Genomic DNA, 18,654 nt, shown 5'->3' on the forward strand with positions numbered 1-18,654 from the left:
AGCTGGACATGTTTATCACGCGTGCCACCACCGCGTAGCCGGGTATCCAAGGTTTCCCAACTGCAATTACCCTGCGTTTGACGCTGCACGTACCTGCGACGTCAATTCTACAAACTTTCGGCCAGAAGGTTCAGCGACGCCTCGATCACGTTCCCCTTCTCCGGATCGTTATACCCCACCGACCCGTCGCGATTTTTCTGACGCCTCTAGGGGCAGGTCCCCTAGCCCACGCCGGGGAAACTAGAAGCAGCGACCTCCGGGGGTGAGGTTGCAAACTGTCTAGCTTTCCAAGAGCCCCCATCACCGACGACCGACGACTCTAAAACTCCGACGTCTCCAACCGCACCCCCTGTAACCGATGCCGTCAGCGCCGATCTTGTCGTTTTCATTGACGGCCACCAAGTGGCCGCTCTCGTCGATACTGGTTTGCATTTTTCGATATTAAGTCAAAAGCTGGCCGACAGGTTGAGAAAAATGAAGACGCCGTGGACCGGGACCAACATCAGAACTGCCGGCGGCCAGTTGATGAGGCCGATCGGAAAATGCACAGCCCGGATAGTAATCGACGGTGAAACCTTCGTCGCCACCCGTGTCATTCTCTTTGAGTGCTGCAAGGAACTTATATTGGGCATGGATTTCTTGAGAGAGTACGGTGCAGTGATTAATGTCCGTGACCTCGTCGTCACATTTTCTACGAGCTCAGACGACGTCGACTCCGCGCAGCACCAGCGACCCCGCTTACGTATCGCCGACGACGACGTCACGCTTCCGCCGCGAAGCTGTGCCCTCGTACCTGTTATCTGCGACAACTTGAACACCGGGACTGGTGTCGCTGAACACATCGACGCACTGGTACTGAGTCAAGGCGTTTCCATCGGCAGGGCCGTAATTAACGTACACGACGGACGTGCTGAACTCCTGCTGACGACTTTTACCAGGGAACGTCGACACATTGTTAGAGGCACGGCTGTTGCGTACTTCGACGCATTTACCTCAATACAAGACTGCCTCTCAGTGGAGCACGTGACGGCCACCGTGGCCATGCCTGCCCCTGTGGTTGATATCAGTCCCACCTTGTCACCCATCGAACGTAACAGCCTTCTTGAGCTCATCGATGAGTTTAAGAAATGCGTTTCATCTACGTCACGAGTCAGCCAGACGCCGCTCACTAAGCACCGTATTGTCACCGAAGCCGACGCCAGACCAATTCGGCAGAATCCTTATCGTGTGGCACCGAAAGAGCGCGAGGCGATACAAACACAAATGAAGACGATGCTTGAGGACGGGGTTATTCGGCCATCTAAGAGTCCTTGGGCATCGCCTGTCGTGTTGGAGAAAAAGAAGGACGGTAGCCTGCCCTTCTGCATCGACTACCGAAAACTCAACCAGATCACAAAGAAAGACGTTTATCCGCTGCCGCGTATCGACGATTCACTATAGGCTACGAAACGCACGTTACTTTTCATCGATGGACTTGAAAAGCGGCTACTGGCAAATAGAAGTTGATGAGAGAGACCGTGAGAAGACCGCATTTGTGACGCCCGACGGACTTTATGAATTTCAGGTGCTCCCCTTCGGTTTGTGTTCTGCGCCTGCAACGTTCCAGCGACTAATGGCCACGGTACTCTCAGGGCTCAAATGGCAAACCTGTTTGGTGTACCTCGACGACGTGATTGTTTTCTCCGCCACGTTCGAGGAACACTTACGGAGACTAAAGACGGTCTTTGAAGCAATACGCTCAGCTGGTCTAACTTTGAAACCTGAAAAGTGCCATTTTGGCTTTGAAGAACTTCAATTTCTCGGTCACGTTGTCAGTCGTGAAGGTGTCCGTCCTGACCCTGATGAAACCTCTGCCGTTGGTAATTTCCCAACGCCATCAGATAAAAAGGCCGTGCGACGTTTTCTGGGCCTTTGCGCCTACTACCGACGCTTCATTGCGGACTTTTCGCGCATCGCATGGCCATTAACGCATCTAACCAGAGAAGATGTCCCCTTCGTATGGGGTGAAGACCAGCAACGGGCATTTCACGACTTACGGCAACGCCTGCAGACGCCTCCCGTGCTCGCACACTTTGATGACGACGCTCCTACGATTCACGATTCTTCATACCAACGCTAGTAATGTCGGCCTCGGCGCAGTGCTTGTACAGCGGCAGGACGGCGCCGAAAGAGTGATTGCTTACGCCAGCAGGACTCTATCAAGAACGGAGGCAAACTACTCCACGACAGAAAAAGAATGTCTCGCACTGGTGTGGGCCGTCCTGAAATTTCGGCCATATTTGTATGGTCGGTGCTTCACCGTTGTCAGTGATCATCGCGCACTTTGCTGGCTGACTAATTTAAAAGATCCAGCTGGTCGGCTAGCGCGCTGGAGTCTTCGTATCCAAGAGTTCGACTTCACGGTTGTCTACAAATCAGGGAAACGACACACCGATGCCGACTGCCTTTCTCGGTCTCCTGTTCAGACTGCAGTGCACGACGATGATGACACGGCTTTTCTAGGCGTGCTAGATACTGTCGCCGTTTCACGCCACCAACGCGAGGACGCAGAACTGGTTCCTCTTTTTGATTACTTAGAGGGAAAGCAGGCAGCGTGCCGAGGTGAAAGACTTGAGGGGAAAGCTTCGTTAACAAACTATAACACGCCAATCAGCACTCGAATACGACGAGAGAAATTATTGACACGTGGAAAATTCCCTTGAAATAAATATGGTTTGCGAGACAAATGCTTGTAAGTATTGAACCTCTTAAAAGATGAAGGGGGAAATATGCGCTCACCAAGAGGGCATCGTCCGCACGAGACCACCACCAGGCACCTTACTGAGACGTGGAGGGCTCTGTGGCCGGGACAAAGCATCCCTTCTCCACCGGTCAAGAGGGGAAAACGCGCTTTCCGATCGCTCAAGGTTGCGCGGGCATAGTATAACTCTAGCGTCTAGCAAAAGCTTAAACAGGTGCGAGGGCGCCACGCATAGCGTGGGAAGCTAGCCGCCAGAATAACTATCTCAAGGACTGCTGCTGACGAGGGCGAAATACCTTCGTGTAATTGTAATAACCCTAATAGAACTACTTCCGAAGGAAAAAAGGAAACGGCCCAGAAGGCTATAACTACGAGAGCTATGACTGATAATTTTCTATATATATATGTATTCATCTCATCTATGGGATCGCATGCGCGCGCTGTTGCTTTGTCTCTGCGTGTAGTAGTTAAGAGAGCCAGTTTAAGGGCGGAGAAGAAGGAAGGAAAGCACAACTGCAGCGCCGTGGTTTTAAAGCGCACCCGTTGTAGAGAAACGGAAGGCGATATAACCGTGCGTGGCCATGATACGCACACGACAAACTGCCTTAAAATATTTAGACTTGAGGGGAAAGCTTCGTTAACAAACTATAGTGCGGCAATCAGCACTCGGATATAATTATAACCCTAATAATAATTGTAAATATTCATCTCATCTATGGGATCTAATGCGCGCGTTGTTGCTTTGTCTCTGCGTGTAGTAGTTAAGAGAGCCATTTTAAGGGCGGAGAAGCAGGAAGGAAGAAGGAAGCACGAGGTCGCGGGATCGGCTCCCGGCCACGGCGGCCGCATTTCGGTGGGCGCGAAATGCGAAAACACCCGTGTACTTAAAATTAGGTGCACTTTAAAGAACCCCAGGTGGTCGAAATTTCCGGAGTCCTCCACTACGGCGTGCCTCATAATCAGAAAGTGATTTTGTCACGTAAAACCCCATAATTTAGTTTTTTAATTTAACTCCTGCGGGGACGGTAGAGTATCCGTCTCCCCTGCAAGAGGACCGTGGTTCAAATCCCGGTGTCGCGCAATTCTCCACCGGAAATTAGAAAAAAAACTGTGTGTTGAGAAAATTGCACAAACAGGCCTGGAGTGCGGCCTGATCCCGGTGACCAGAACCGGTAACGCACTCTCTCTCTCACCAGAGCAGGATTGGCCACCGTGGTGCAGTTCTTGGCCACAACCTCCTATATGAATACAACAATCAAACCCCGGCCCTCAGTCCCCAGAAGCCGCGAAGCAACTGACCACGACGGCGGTCAGATCTGTGACGCTGTAGAGGGTGCTAAGAATACCTGGCTCCGGACAGGCCGCCATTAGAATCAACCTGGCAACGTTTAACGTTAGAACGTTATCTAGTAAGGCGAGTCTAGCAGTGTTATTGGAGGAATTAGAGGGTAGTAAATGGGATATAATAGGGCTCAGTGAGATTAGGAGGACAAAAGAAGCATATACAGTGCTAAAAAGCGGGCGTGTACTGTGTTACCGGGGCTTAGCGGAGAGACGAGAACTAGGAGTCGGATCCCTGATTAATAAGGAAATAGCTGGTAACATACAGGAATTATATAGCATTAACGAGAGGATGGCAGGTCTTGTTGTGAAACTTAATAAGAGGTACAAATTGAAGGTGGTACAAATCTATGACCCTAGATGCAGTCATGATGACCAGGAAGTCGAAAGCTTTTATGAAGACGTGGAATCGGCGATGGGAAAGCCAAAACAAAATACACTGTACTGATGGGCGACTTCAATGCCAGGGTAGGCAAGAAGCAGGCTGGAGACAAGTCAGTGGGGGAATATGGCATAGGCTCTAGGAATAGCAGAGGAGAGTTATTAGTAGAGTTTGCAGAACAGAATAATATGCGGATAATGAATACCTTTTTCCGCAAGCGGGTTAGCCGAAAGTGGACGCGTAGGAGCCCGAATGGTGGGACTAGAAATGAAATCGACTTCATATTCTGCGCGAACCCTGGCATCATACAAGATGTAGACGTGCTCGGCAAGGTACGCTGCAGTGACCATAGGATGGTAAGAACTCGAATTAGCCTAGACTTGAGGAGGGAACGGAAGAAACTGGTACACAAGAAGCCAATTAATAAGTTAGCGGTAAGAGGGAAACTAGAGGAATTGCGGATCAAGCTACAGAACAGGTACTCGGCTTTAACTCAGGAAGAGGACCTTAGTGTTGAAGCAATGAACGACAATGTCATGGGCAGTATTAAGGAGTGCGCAATAGAAGTCGGTGGTTACGCCGTTAGACAGGAAACCAGTAAGCTATCGCAGGAGACGAAAGATCCGATCAAGAAACGCCAATGTATGAAAGCCTCTAACCCTACAGCTAGAATAGAACTGGCAGAACTTTCTAAGTTAATCAACACGCGTAAGACAGCGGACATCAGGAACTATAATATGGATAGAATTGAACAAGCTCTCAGGAACGGAGGAAGCCTAAAAACAGTGAAGAAGAAACTAGGAATAGGCAAGAATCAGATGTGTGCGTTAAGAGACAAAGCCGGCAATATCTTTACTAATATGGATGAGATAATTCAAGTGGCTGAGGAGTTCTACAGTACCAGTGGCACTCACGACGATAGTGGAAGAGAGTATAGCCTAGAGGAATTAGAAATTCCACAGGTAACGCCAGAAGAAGTAACGAAAGCCTTAGGAGCCATGCAAAGGGGGAAGGCAGCTGGGGAGGATCAGGTAACAGCAGATTTGTTGAAGGATGGTGGTCAGATTGTTCTAGAGAAACTGGCCACCCTGTATACGCAATGCGTCATAACCTCGAGCGTACCGGAATCTTGGAAGAACGCTAACATAATCCTAATCCATAAGTAAGGGGACGCCAAAGACTTGAAAAATTATAGACCGATCAGCTTACTGTCCGTTGCCTACAAAGTATTTACTAAGGTAATAGCAAATAGAATCGGGAACACCTTAGACTTCTGTCAACCAAAGGACCAGGCAGGATTCCGTAAAAGCTACTCAACAATAGACCATATTCACACTATCAATCAAGTGATAGAGAAATGTGCAGAATATAACCAACCCTTATATATAGCTTTCATTGATTACGAGAAAGCGTTTGATTCAGTCGAAACCTCAGCAGTCATGGAGGCATTACGGAATCAGGGTGTAGATGAGCCATATGTAAAGATACTGGAAGATATCTATAGCGGCTCCACAGCCACCGTAGTCCTCCACAAAGAAAGAAACAAAATCCCAATAAACAAAGGCGTCAGACAGGGAGATACGATCTCTCCAATGCTATTCACAGCATGTTTACAGGAGGTATTCCGAGACCTGGAGTGGAAAGAATTGGGGATAAAAGTTGATGGAGAATACCTCAGAAACTTGCGATTCGCTGATGATATTGCCTTGCTTAGTAACTTAGGAGAGCAATTGCAATTTATGCTCACTGACCTGGAGAAGCAAAGCAGAAGGGTGGGTCTGACAATTAATCTGCAAAAAACTAAAGTAATGTTTAACAGTCTCGGAAGAGAACAGCAGTTTACGATAGGTAGGGAGGCACTGGAAGCGGTAAGGGAATACATCCACTTAGGGCAGGTAGTGACCACGGATCCGGATCATGAGACTGAAATAATCCGAAGAATAAGCATTGGCTGGGGTGCCTTTGGCACGTATTCTCAAATCATGAACCGCGGGTTGCCACTATCCCTCAAGACAAAAGTATATAACAGCTGTGTCTTACCAGTACTCACGTATGGGGCAGAAACCTGGAGGCTTACAAAAAGGGTTCTGCTGAAATTGAGGATGACGCAACGAGCTATGGAAAAGAAGAATGATGGGTATAACGTTAAGGGATCAGAAAATGGCAGATTGGGTGAGGCAGCAAACGCGGGTAAATGACATCTTAGTTAAAATCAAGAAAAAGAAATGGGCATGGGCCGGACATGTAATGAGGAGGGAAGATAACCGATGGTCATTAAGGGTTACAGAGTGGATTCCAAGGGAAGGGAAGCGTAACAGGGGGCGGCATAAAGTTAGGTGGGCGGATGACATTAAGATGTTTGCAGGGACAACATGGCCACAATTAGTACATGACCGGGGTAGTTGGAGAAGTATGGGGGAGGCCTTTGCCCTGCAGTGGGCGTAACAAGGCTGATGATGATGATGATTATGATGATGATGATGATGACTTGTTATGGGCTGAATTTTTTTTTCTGTAACCAATAGAAGTCTGCTACATATAGCAGGGTGCGATGACACGTTGTTGGCTATCAATGCCATCGTAGCTACACTTCGAGTGTTTTTGATGCTAGAGCATCATGAAGCTAAACGAGACTGAGTGTGGTGAGTGATATTTAGATAACCTCGTCACGGTATTAGTGCACGTAATATGTTTTCCAGGGCTGGTTGTGCGTGCAGTGTATTGCGCCTTTTGGATGCGCTTATACTGCCACTGCCCTTGCACTTACCATGAATTGGGAACAAACCTTTGAGAAAAGACGTCGCAAGCTTCAATACACGCATAGCACATCTCGTGAGAGTTGAGGCTGGGGGGGGGGGAGGATGTGGACATTGCATCGCGCGCGATGAGAACTGTGTTGTTAACGCGCCTGTTTGTGTCGCCAATGGGTTCTGCTTACACTCGCGCATTGTAAAGCTCTCCAGTGTGAGTGGGCCTTCGCAAAGCGAAGCCTTCGTTCCACATTCTTCTGCGTATGCGAGGCCGCTGGCTGCTACAGCTGCGTCGGGTATTATCTATGACATCTATGACTTAAATGAAATCTCGCAGATGGTGTGGCTGACGTGCGCCACACGCTCGTGGCGCGCACTATTTGCTGAAATACGCTAGGCCTTGTCACGTGGTAGCGAGCACTTCACCCAGCGTAGACCAGGCGGATGCATGGTGACGTCGACATCGACACCGATGACAACAACAGACTGGATAAGGCGTGAGGTCGAGCTCGTTTTTGTTCTACTGGACTGTGCACGTGACTAGAGAGTAACCTCGTGGACTTGTAATATTGTTAGTAATAATAAGTCAATAAATAAAAATAATAATAATAATAATAATAATAATAATAATAATAATAATAATAATAATAATAATAATAATAATAATAATAATAATAATAATAATAATAATAATGGTACAACATCATCACCAATCATTTTGGACCTGTTGAAATGACGGTGCAACTTCAGCGAAACACTTTGTTATTATTTTGACATTTGCTGATCGCGATACGCCTGGATAGACGTTGCGTTGTAAGTGTATGGCTAACCATATATTATCATTAAATTTGATTTCACTTACGCGTCTTTAATGTTGCGGTTGCATATAATATAAAACGAAGTTAGCGTAAAAATCAAGAAAAGATTCGCTTACCAGGGAATCGCAAATGAGCATGGTATCGAAGATTTTTTTCTTCCCTTCAAGAAAATATGGCATTGCCGCTACCTCTCAGAACCTATGAGGACTAAGTGACACGTTTGAACATGCAGGTCATGCTTGGACCAGAACGCCGGTTCCTGCACACAGCTGCGAGCGGCTGAGTTTACTTCGAGAAGTTCATCACTGAACTTTTGAAATCATGGCCTAAGCGAAAGCTTCCACGCATAATGGGTACAATGTGTTTCCCGGAAAGCGAAGTGCGAGTCCGGTATTCCTCGTTTTGTGGAGACGATCAACGCTACACGGTGACATCGAGAGCCTGCAAGGAAAAGGCACACTACATTCATCTTCAAACCAAGTATCTCCTAAACCGGAATTCCGTGCCAACGGAAAAAAGGAAAGCGCTGGTACTCAAGGTATTTACCGCTGTCAAAAGATGAAAACAAAAAAAAAATATTCAGGCATAACCCATCTGACAATGAATGTCGGCGCTGACGCGACTAGGCGCGCATAACGTGAAGCTATTCCAAACTTTTCTATTCCAATTCTGCTATCAGCCCTCCACGATTGTTCGACCACCCCAACTTCACCTGTCTGTCACGCGACGTCACGAAAACCGCAATACTTCCCCATCCGATATGATCTGTACACACTGATTATGCATGATTTTAAAGAAAAAAGAAAAACAGCTATTTCTGATTCGACCCCTTTTCGCCATTAGCCCTCGGCTATTGGTAAAAAGTTTTCGGGCTGCACCCACTTCACCTGCCTGCCACGCGACGTCACAAAACCGCAAGAGCTCACAGCGTCAAAGTGAGGTGTACGCGATAAAGATGCATTAATATGCTGAACAAAACTGAATTTTCTTCGGAATAGCCGCAGGCTGCCCCTGTCCGAAAGGAATAAAAGATGGCTGCCGCCTTTAGCTCAGGCGCTGGCTACTCGCACCTGCCGGAGAGCATGGGTGTATTTGCGTATAATAAAACTTCTTGCGTGGCCGTGTAACGTTTTGGAGCACTTTCGGCACGTTTACCCCCTCATTCTGGCAACTCTTCTTTGCTGAGGGTCCATTTTAGCGTCATTCTTGAGCTTCCGTTGCAAGCCGCCGCGATTTTCGATCAGCCACCGCAAGCTAAGTAACGGAAAGCCGACCAATCGTAGACGCCGGCACCACCCTTTTGATCCGGTTACTGACTTTCAGTGCAGTGGCTCGGCCCCATCGAATCCCTCTCCACTTGAGCGTTCTCCTCGCCTCTTGTCAGCCAATTAGATACGACAAGCCGCTCAGTGTAGGCAATGTTATTCGTTTTTCAAGCAAACAAAAGTGACCTCCGATGAGGAAGGAGAGCGTTTGATTGGTCTTTTCAGACAACCCTGCTGGGGACCGCCCGGTGCTTGCGTTGGTGGTTACGCAAATTTGACGTCAGGAGATTGGAATAGAAACATATTGGAATCGTTTTACTTTATAGGGCCCTAGTATTTGATCAAAACAGCGACACACCTTATTGTCGCCACCGAAATTCGTCATGTGTGAAGCGTGTCTGCCTCCAACGTCCTCTTCCTCGCGCCTTCTGGAAGCGCCGCATTCAGTAGCGGCACTGCGAAGTCCTCACGCGACGTGCCTATGTTGTACGAATGGCTATTAAAGTATCCTACCTGAATGTATACCACGCCGGTATAATTTATTGCAGCACCGGAAATATTTATCTTAAGCACTTCTTTTTTTCCTGGAGCAGCGGCATATGCCCAGTATATGTAGCGGTGCATATGCATTCGGCAGTGGCCTAAGTTGGCGGGAAAACTGATTGCAGGAGGCCGATTGATGCCGGGGCCAGTGTCCATTCATAGTGAGTGGGGGTGATTAAAAGCGGTGGCTGGCCGGCCGGGCACCAGGCTGTCTTTTGGGCTTGGTAGCATGGAGGGTTCCTCCACAGATCGCGACTTGTCGATCGTGTTCGTTCCTTGGCGGACATCGCGAGCGTCCGCTAACTTAGCGCTGTTGCTGGTTCGTTGCACAGCCGCACATGCACTGTGGCCCACGTTGGTGTCTAAGAGGTTCATTCAACTGTGCCACATACCGATCGTCACAGACAAGACGGAAGCTGAACAAATGGTTTATTTCGAACAGGGTTACCTTAACGCGGAAGCCGGACCTATTATACCATGCACTTCCCAGTAAGCCAAGTTGGCGTGTGAACTGTTACGGACGTTGAAGATAAAATAATGCGCGTCTTAGAAGAGAAAGGTAAGGTAGCCCGCTCTTCCGACGTTGCCTTCGCTGAGTAGTTCAAATGCGCTCAGCATGACCTCGTAGAAACAGAATAGTTAGGAGAGTGTTGTTCTTAATTTTAGCCACAACTCCGCACTTTTAGTACACAGATTTTCAAAAGCGTAAAGCAACTTGCGAAACTGAGCGGTCGATAATAATGGCCCGCAATCGCCAAGTACGCTCCCGGGGATATCGTTCTTACAACACACAGATGCCTTTGAAATTGTCAATATATGTCGCAGAAAATAGCTAGATATGTAATTTTAATATCTACCAATACAAGCCATCGCAATCAGGAGGTTTCGAGAAGAGCACATAGCGCACAGAAGAACGATACTGTTTCGCATGAGCATGTCCTGCCACGCACTACGTATTGAAAGGCGCCGTCACTGAGGCAACGTAATTTCACAGTGCCTACGAAGCCTTAAAAGCATTATCGTTGTGCAAGCAAGGGCTACTCAATCTTGCACATGGTGCTGTTGAAAATGAAAGGCATGCAAATTGAAAAGAAAAATGCCCAATTGGACTGCGTAATCATCAGCAGTTGTGTCTTTATTAAATTTCACTTAAGTAGGGTATTTGCGTGTATTTTGGAGGCCAACCATTGCTCCCCTAGCTACTGTATTCGAAATTCGACGGGCGTCCGTCTGGCTGACCACGCTTTCACTTGCATTTGAGTGAGTGCTGTTGGTGGTGAAAGCACCACGTCATGAATGAGCTCCAAGCATCGGAGTTGCCCATGTGTCCCGGATTTTTCGAATTCCACGTCAACAAAGCGAGCCGCATCTACCTCCGTTCAAGTGACGCTCTGTGTTACTGGCTTTGCACATCCAGGGAAAACACGGGGAATGCTTGAGATGGAAATTAAAGACGATGAGGAAAACGAGGACAAGGTGAAAGCAGGAGAAAACGTTTTGGCTAGTGGACTTGTCTTTGTGAAATCACACGTAGGCTCATCGCACACGTAATGGACGAATCTCTGCCTGAGGCGTAGTGAAGGTTCGTATAAGCCACCTTGCTTGAGTGAGTGATCGCAGGGAAAGTTACGCTCTGGTTTGAATGAGACGACTCAGTGAGGGCAACAAAAATTGAGCATAACAAAGTAGATTGAGAAGCGGTCGCGTTGTCGAATAAACGCTGAGGCACTATCACGCAGCAATATTGCCGGCCATGTATACGGCTAACAGCGAAATTTCGACGGGTGCCATAGCGCATGGATGTCTCGTAGTATCCATTGCTTACGCTTGCGTTTGCTGTGCTCACGTATTGGTTCCCTCGTATTCTTCATTTCCTGTAGCTTAATTTTTTTTTTAATTTCAGTTAGACAAGTGTTGTCAAAGAGCTTTCAGTTTTTATTTCGGGCGGTGCAGTTTCTGTGTACGTATTGCTGTTTATAAACATGCATCGGAGAGCAGAAAATAAAAGTGTACGTTAATGCATGCGTTTATTGCACGACTTTATTTTTTTTCTTCCAGCCTACACTTTCGTATACAAGAATGGGCCACTACCGCTACGGTGTATTCGACGAGTACGGTACACCGGGAGATTCAATTTCCGGAGACCTACTCTTGGAGGGGCACGGTGAGCAGCACGACTTCAACTTCTTTTTGTGGATTGTCCTCGATATTTTCCTTTCGGAATTCTGTAATAGCAACACTGAAGTGATCCAGTGTTCTGCGCTCTGGTTGCCCGCATTCGTTGTGTTATTCTTTGCTACCGACCATACGATGCACCATGTTTTACGCGCACTTCACTGATGACGGGTTGGAAATAAATGACATCTCAAATTAGAGGCATTATCACATTTGTTTTCCTAGGAGTCGTCGGGACAGCGCTCGCCAAACAAATTTTTGTTGTACTTGTGCGATATTGATTCTAGCTTTCTGAAATGGTCCCTTCAGCTGACATTACACAGCTGTACCATTTCTGCGAATCACGGAAAAAAAATTGAGAACTTAACCTTTATTTTAAATTGAGAACTTCACCTCTTTATGAGGTTACTCACAAACAGTTTGGAAGTCTGCCCCATCCTCGCGGCGCATGCCTCTTAGGGCCAACTGCACACGGGAAATTAAAACATCACGGCAAGCGCCCGGGTGAATATAGAACGTGTGATGGAGAGCATGTATAGCGGTCGACCGCTATACATGCTCTCAGTTGCAACATGCAACTTCCTCATAAGAGGAAGTTGCAACATGCACCGTTGCAACTTCCTCTTATGAGGAAGTTGCAACCCGCTTTTCAGGGTATTATTTTCTGTGCCTTCCATCCGCATTTCCAAATCCTTTAGGTGTGCTGTCCTTCTTCTTACAGGTGAAACTGAACGCTTGTTCAAAACCCTGGTTTTCAGCGCTTTACGAAAGAACAGTCCAGTATGCGATATGGATGTCGCATACATGGATGATAGCTGTATCATGTTCACGCCGTATTCAATAAACGCAAGAATCCTTTGCTTTACTGCCTCTTTTGTGAAGTATTATACAGACAGAAAATTTCAAATAAAGAAACAGAGCCATCTTACGCAATGCCTGTGTCTCATGGGTGATGAACCACCCATAAATTTAAGTCACCAAAGACGCGTGCATTCTGCAGATCGACTATTGAGCTAACTGCCGACCTGTTAGTCGAGGCTTTAATCATGCGCGCCAAACCTCCTCTCAGATAAAACATTCACAAGCCGAACATAGGGTTACTTTCGCATTTTGCGATCAGCGAGGGACCTCCTCATCATTTCCCGAGCTGCCGGCCAAGATCAGGTGACGGTAGCCAACCAATCGTCGACAGTTTGTACGGGCATGCTCACTCCGTCACCTGCGCCCTTTCAGACATCAGCTGTTCCCGTCTTTATTAAAAACAAGGAAGCGCGTTTGTGAACACATCGTGAATATTCTCTCAACGCTGGGTTCCCGCATTTGGTTGGGTTTGTTAGAGCTGGCGCCGGTTTGAAAGGTTTTCGATAGCTTTGAGCAGAAGTGACATACAATCTCCGGTTAAATTTCGGCGTGCTCTCAATGTTATTTCTGTCTGTAGAATAAAATGCCAATAACCCAATAACCAGAAACTAAAACTTACTACATTTAGCTACAAGGACACCATACAGAGCCAGGTGAAAAGGCGCTCTTTGAAGTGTTTCGTCCGCGTCTGGCCATCATGCTCACCCTGTGCCGCGTTCATCGAACATGTTCAGTGAGCGAACACGTTTCTCAACGTGTCAATGTTGTTTCGGGTTGTTAACAAAAAACATAAAAAAAAGACGCATTCAAAGTGATTGACGCATCCACGATAGGTGTCCGTTACCGAATCGAAGCAGGTGAGCTAGAGTAATGCAGGTTATTATTAGACCGTTTTCCATGATGCAGTAGCCTAATTGTTCTTTTAAATGCAATAGCGCATGCGTTTGGCAGTGTTCCGTGGGGGGGGGGTTAAGGGGAGTCACTTTTGTTCCGCGCAATTTTCTTCCTTTAATTGATTTACAACGCATACCGTAATAGGTACCTCGCCAGATTTACCCATTTAAAAAAAAGCGCGGCGCATATTTCAAGCGCTCATAATAGTGTCTGCAAAGTACTACAGCGCGCAGCGCCTGCGAAGACAACGGGAGTTTAAGACAAAAGGCGGCACGCCTTCCATAACAAAGAAGAGCTGGAAAGTCGAACCAACGCGCACAACCACAGTGGCGTAAAAGCGCAGTCTTATACCCTATAGTTACACGGGCGGTACACCTGTGAAAAAAATTATATGGAACAGAGATTGTGCGATAACACACATGTTCTCCTTTGTTCGTGAATGCAACTCGAAATTAAAGACTGCAGACGCAACTTGGCATTAGGAATTTTCTAGTGCACTTGTCAGTTTTCGTTTATGCATGGTTATCACGAAGAAATTCAGTTTTTATCGACGATCATGTGGTCCGTATACTTATGCTCACGGGTGTACCTCCGTTACCAGACTGAACTATGGTTAACGGTAACTATACTGTAAGCAAAAAAATCCGAAATGGGAGTAAATGCCGTCCTCTAGAGTATTCCCCGAAGGGAGGTTAATATACTCCGGTGAGACGGAGTAAAAATGTTACTGCCCTCGAGAATGGCGGTTTTGGATGTACTTATAGGAGAATGTGCTTACATCAATCGGGAAGCTTTTGCAGGAAGCCATGCGAGTATATGTTTACATCCATCGAGGAGCTTTTGCAGCGAACTACGGGAGTATATGTTTACGGCCATCAAGGAGCATATGCGGGGATTTATGGGAGCATATGTGTACATCCGTCGAGGAACTTTTGCAAGGAACTATGGGACTATCTGTTCACCGCAATCAAGGCGCTTATGTAGAGAATTATGGGGCATATGTTTACAACCGTCGAGGAGTTTTTGCTAGGAGCCATTCAAGTACGTGTTCACATCCATGGAGGAGATTTCGCAGAGAATTATGTGAGTATATGTTTAGATCCGTTGAGGAGGTTTGGCGGGCACCTATGGGATCGTATGTTTACATGCATCGAGGAGTTTTTTCATGTAACCGTGGCAGTATACATCTACATCCATTAGGAGAATTTGGAGGGAACTATGTGAGTATACGTTTATATCCGTCGAAGAGCTTATGCAGCGAACTATGACAATAGTTTTTTACATTCGAGGGAGGTTTCGCAGGGTACCACAGTAGTATATCCTTACATTGATCATAGAAGTTTTACAGGAAGATACGGGAGCATCTCTTCACATGACTTAGCTAGTATGCCCACTTCAGAACCTTCAATATTGATTTTCCGCACTGGGAAATAGACGATAGATTGGTTTCCAAGCTGGAAGACGCAAACGAAAGTAAGCGAAGTAGTGCTTTGTAGAAAGTAAAATTATTGCATAAGCACATGGGCTAGGAAGAAATTAACTACACAAGCACAAGCTCTCAACTGTTTTTTTTTTACTATTTCTTGTCCATGTTTTGTTTGCACAATCTCACCCAAAGCTCAGCAGAGAAGAATGCACTGCACTCAGAAGTCTACAATTTAATACTTACACCCACTGAATCCTCATGAATAGGCTATACCCAATGCTACAAGGACACCGCTGCCCAATGTGTGGCGTACCGGACACATTAGCGCACCTTATCCTCGAATATTCATGGCATCTAGACAAAAACGCATTGCCTTCACCGACAGACTGTTTAACGCCAGATAAGAAAGCAAAGACCTCAGAGAAACGTGGTAGGCCAAGGCCGTCTCCGCGGACCTGGAACAACGGGGACGCTTTGTTTCCAGGGCCAAGGAGGCAGCAAAGGCCAGAGGGTTCCTGGAATGAGGAGACCTTCCACCGAGAGCAGAGCCGAGGTTTACACCGGAATACTGTTTCAAAAATAAAAGTTTATTCCTCCTCCTCTTTCAGAGAGTAAGAATAGAAAGCAACTGATCCAGCTGGAGGTTTAAGTCAAGGCCATATGAAATACATGGAAACCTGCCACAAGTGCCCAAACAAGGTGCAATGCAGTAATTGTGGAAATAACTTAGTTAAAGCAGATCATTCTTTGACAAACCTAGACTTTGTGGTACTACAAAAGGTAAAGCAAAGAGTAAAGGGGACATCAATTCTCATTGATATGGACGTGTGCAAGAGTTAAAGAGCAAAACCTGAGCAATACGGCAGAACACTCATTGCACATCAAAACTAAATGATTAGAAAAACGAAAGTTCTTGTTGGCAAATAAAGTGCTATTTTTACAGAAACGAGTTGACAGAGTGAACCAAATAAAGGAGAGTTCAGCTATGTTTTTTCCCCATGCCACACAAAGGCAAACCGGCTCAGAGAGACATCAGAGCCAGTTAAGTGTTTACTGTACTGTACCCTGATGTTAAGATCGGGTAAAAGTGCGTGCCCTTAATAGCAGCATCACATCACAATTCCTTGTACAGACTGACTTTAGGCTGTAAGGTACACTTTGCAGCCGGTGCATCAAACACTTAGCTCCGAGCATACGTCATGCTTCAATTTCCTAACTTAATAATACTGAAAGAAAACGGAATTTGCAGGAAAGCAACAAAAGTGCCAGAATAATCACAAGTGAGGTTCTAACAGCCATTTTCCACGCTTCCTTCCTGATGTTCTACCTAGGAAATGCTGGTGGTACAAATAGGCCTACAGAGCTTTGGAACCACCGTCTGCGTCCACTTCTGATGATTGCTGATTGAAGCTGGGGGCTAAATGCGAATAAACTCCAATTAAACATAACTAAAACTAAGTATCTAGTGTTTAAATCAAAAGGAACAATAATCCACCCTCAGATAGCACTCCAATTTCAGAAGGTCAACCTCGAACAGGCACCAACAGCCATATTTTTAGGAGTTATATAATCACATGGTCGTGCCAGAGCCGGCCACAAGAAATCCAATCACCCCTTATGGGGCAAAACTCCAACAGTAGGCAGTGGGAGGTGGGGCTAGCCAGCATGGTGCGGGAGGACCAACTGGCCCTTCTCGACTAGGCTCGGCGTGCCGCGATCGCCAGTGGGGGACCCACCCACTGGACCTGAGTGTGATTGTTTTAATAAAAGTTATACTACTACTACTACTACTATTCCATGAAAATATGTCCTGGTCACCGCACGTAGATGTTCTTAGAAAAAATATTGCTTGTGCTGTCGGTGTGCTAAATAGGTTGCGATATTTGCTACCGATAAATGTGAAACACAATATTTACAACGCGCGTATACATTCTCGATTAACGTATTGTTTGCTAGTTTGGTCAACCACTAGACAAACTAACTTAAAATTATTTCAAACACTCCAAAACCACGCACTGCGCGCGATGGGTAACTTAGAACGTACTGATACCACTAAACCATACTATAACAAATATAAAATATTAACAGCATCAAAACTTCACACTTAGAAATTATTCCTCGAAATTTCACGGCAATTCTGGGAAGACAAATGTTCCTTCCAAAGTAAATACCATTGCAGAACGACAAGCTATAACCTCAGAAAAACGGAAAGGAAAACCACGTTGCAGAACGAAATACGGAGATCAAAAACTAGCAGTTCAACTTCCTAACCTTCTAAACGACTATCCCTTGGTATTGGACCTGCTAAATTCTGGAATTTCAAAGCAAATCTTTAAGAAAACGGTAAAAGAATTGTTACTATACGAAGACTAATAGAAATGTTCAACTACAGGTACAGAAAATTTTGTACATGTTTCTTGTTGTTGTTTTTAGAAAACTGTGTATACTTTAACCTTTCAGCTACAGGTATGGAAAATTTCGTACATGCTTTTTTTCCCTGTCGTTGTTGTGCTTCAATTTATCAGAAAACTGTATAAACTTTAACCTTTTTTTCTTTCTTCTTACGCGAATTGTGTGCTCAAATGTTGAAAATGGGTACTACTTTAATTTCATGTGTGACCTCCTGAAAGCCTGCCACTGCCATGTTGCTGCCAATGCACGGGTGGCACGGCCTAGTCAGGCAAATGTTTGCCTTTAGCCGTGTCCCCTAAGACAATCTGTTCATTGTCTTACATAAATAAATCAATAAAGAAGGAAAGAAAGGAAGAAAAAAGGCAAAGAACGGGCAGTGCTGAAGCCTGCATTATGAAAGGCCATGTGGACTAGTTCCAATGACAACTTTTGGAAGCTTCGTTCCATAACTTCTCGGGGGCCAATCTGACGACACTTTTATGAAGGATTACTCACACCCTTTATAACAAGGGATCTAATTGCTGGTTTCCAGCCTTGCATGAGCACAGGAAGTGCTGCTGCGCTCGAGCATGATCAAGGCTGGTTATCTTAGTGCAAGCTTACATGCAGGCTAGTTGCATCTTGGAATCTGCTTTTACCACAGCAGCCATACAAGGTTCCTGCCGACGTTTCACACAAAAGTAGAATAGTGAAATGCGAGAAACAAAAATTCAGAATTACTTATTAAAAACCTGTGAAAATAAGTTATCTATTCTAAAACGGTATATGCAGGTAATTTTATTTTATAATTGTTGATAATTACGTTTCAAAACAAATTCAAGGCTCCGAACCAGTCTTGCATTTGCATTTAATGTAGCCGTCACCACGCTGTAACTCTCCTAACAGCATCGCTGTAAGATGGTGGAATGCTAAATGGCACTGCATATATTGCATATAAATAAAAAACATAGATTAATTATAGACTGCAACCGTTGTGAAACACCTAGTAACAGTGCCGCTGTAAGAGAATGAAGCTTCATGGCACAGCACACATTGTACAAATGTAAT

At 45.9% G+C, this 18,654-nt stretch overlaps 1 long non-coding RNA gene across 1 annotated transcript; it reads left to right on the forward strand.

Moving 5' to 3' along the window:
* Positions 1–7,562: 7,562 nt before the first annotated feature.
* On the forward strand, positions 7,563–12,955 carry LOC142592721 (uncharacterized). Its single transcript, XR_012830786.1, has 4 exons — positions 7,563–7,715; positions 8,264–8,569; positions 11,898–12,003; positions 12,736–12,955. It is a non-coding gene; the product is annotated as an uncharacterized LOC142592721 (long non-coding RNA).
* The last annotated feature ends 5,699 nt before the right edge of the window (positions 12,956–18,654 follow it).

This window comes from Dermacentor variabilis, chromosome 9, assembly GCF_050947875.1.
Source record: "Dermacentor variabilis isolate Ectoservices chromosome 9, ASM5094787v1, whole genome shotgun sequence".
Classification (NCBI taxonomy): domain Eukaryota; kingdom Metazoa; phylum Arthropoda; class Arachnida; order Ixodida; family Ixodidae; genus Dermacentor; species Dermacentor variabilis.